Genomic DNA, 1,909 nt, shown 5'->3' with positions numbered 1-1,909 from the left:
GGAAACCCAGCGAGGAGGCGTTTCCAAGGCAACAGACAGCGTTTCTAAAAGCCCAGCCCTTGACAACCATTCCCTGGTTGCCGACGTCCACAGTAAATGTGGCTTCTGAAGGACAGAAAGAGCACAGAGAGCAAAATAATCTCTGAAAGAGGCTAGCTGGAGCAGCCCAGAGAATGAGGAAAAACCTCTTTAGTATGATTTATTACTCCCCATCAGTGCCTCCTAGAATGCCATATCGTCAGCGACCACGCAAGTCAGTAATGCACGGAGTCCATTATTATGACTAGCATGACTGAGACTCAGAGTGAGAGAGTAGCTTCCAATCAACAGCTAGTCGGACCCTGGGCCTGTCCGGGTGTGGCTGCTCCGTTCTTCCCTGTGGCAGTGTGAAGTGTTCCAGGCAGTGTTAGGGTAGTAGCTGGTAATGAGGTTTGCTGGGAAACCAAGAGCAAAGCAGAACGGAGGGTGTGTAAAGGTGGAAGGGATTTCAAACCGGCTCTCCCAAGCCAGTTCAGTTCTTGCTAGCATGAGTGAATGGCGTCCCCCTGCTTAAATCCAAGAACCATAGAGGTGGAGGGAAGGGGACTTAGGCGGGGTTATGTGACCTCTCCCAAACAGTACAGCTCTTCAAGAAGGGCACAAAGCTGGAGGCTGGAACTGTTGTAAACAGAAGAGAGGAGGCTAAGGGTTAGGTCTCAGGGACTGCACAGAAGAGAAAACCATATTCAAGTGAGTAGAGAGACGGAGGCGGTGTATGCAGGTCAGCTCAGGTAGCTGGTCTGTACTCAGCCAAGGCTTCCTCACTGCCCCTTTGTCACACTGAACATGACTGATACTGAACTGACCCCATGCTTCTCCCGAGCTCTCTAGAGAAACAAAACCAACGATCTGTGTATCTATGTGTCTGCCTACCTACCCTCCAGACGTCTATCTGGAGACGGAGATGGGGACACAGACCTAGAGACAGAATTATCATAAGGAGCCGATGAGGACTGAAAGACAGTGCCAGGCGCTGCAGTCAGCAGGGTGGAGACCCAGAGTGCTTCACTGTTTGGAGTCAAAGTCCCTAAGCAGGAGACCTGTGTCTTAGCTGGAAGACAGCAGGCAGGGAGAGTGAGCTGCCATTCAGCCTTGTTGCTGCTGCTGCTGCTGTTGCTCTATTTGGGTTCCTCTGGGATTGGATGGTGCCCACCTAGCCGGCATCTTGGCTCTGACTATGGATCCAAATGCTGACCTTGTCCTTGTCAAGAAACACTACTACACACACAACTAGAAGTGTTTTTCACAGAATAATCTGAGCACCCCAAGGACCGGTTGTGGTGGCAGGTGCAATTCTCCACATACCTCCCAGACCCCCTGTTTTCTTTCTCACATGTGCACATTTAATCCATCAGCAAGGCCCCTTGGCACTGCCTTTGTAATATAGCCTATTGGGCTGCTTCTATTCTAGTCTCTCCTGCCACCCATACCATGTCTGCTTCTTACCTGCATTACAGCAATGGGCCTAGATGGTCCCAGCTTCCACTAGTACCTCCTTCTACAGCCTTTCAAGATGGAAGTGGAGCATATGAAGGACCTGTAGTGTTTTCTTTCTGCTAAAAATAAACTGTGACAGGGGGCTGGAGAGATGGCTCAGAGGTTAAGAGCACTGATTGCTCTTCCAGAGGTCCTGAGTTCAATTCCCAGCAACCACACATGGTGGCTCACAACCATCTATAATGAGATCTGGCGCCCTCTTCTGGCATACAAACATACATGGAAGGAATGTTGTATACATAATAAATAAATAAATCTTTAAAAAATAAATAAATATGTGAGTTCGAGACCAGCCTGGTTTACAAGAGCTAGTTCCAGGACAGGCTCCAAAGCCACAGAGAAACCCTGTCTCGAAAAACAAAAAAAAACAAAA

This window comes from Microtus ochrogaster, unplaced genomic scaffold (assembly GCF_000317375.1).
Source record: "Microtus ochrogaster isolate Prairie Vole_2 unplaced genomic scaffold, MicOch1.0 UNK4, whole genome shotgun sequence".
Taxonomy (NCBI): domain Eukaryota; kingdom Metazoa; phylum Chordata; class Mammalia; order Rodentia; family Cricetidae; genus Microtus; species Microtus ochrogaster.
Note: the sequence above shows the minus strand (reverse complement) of the source record.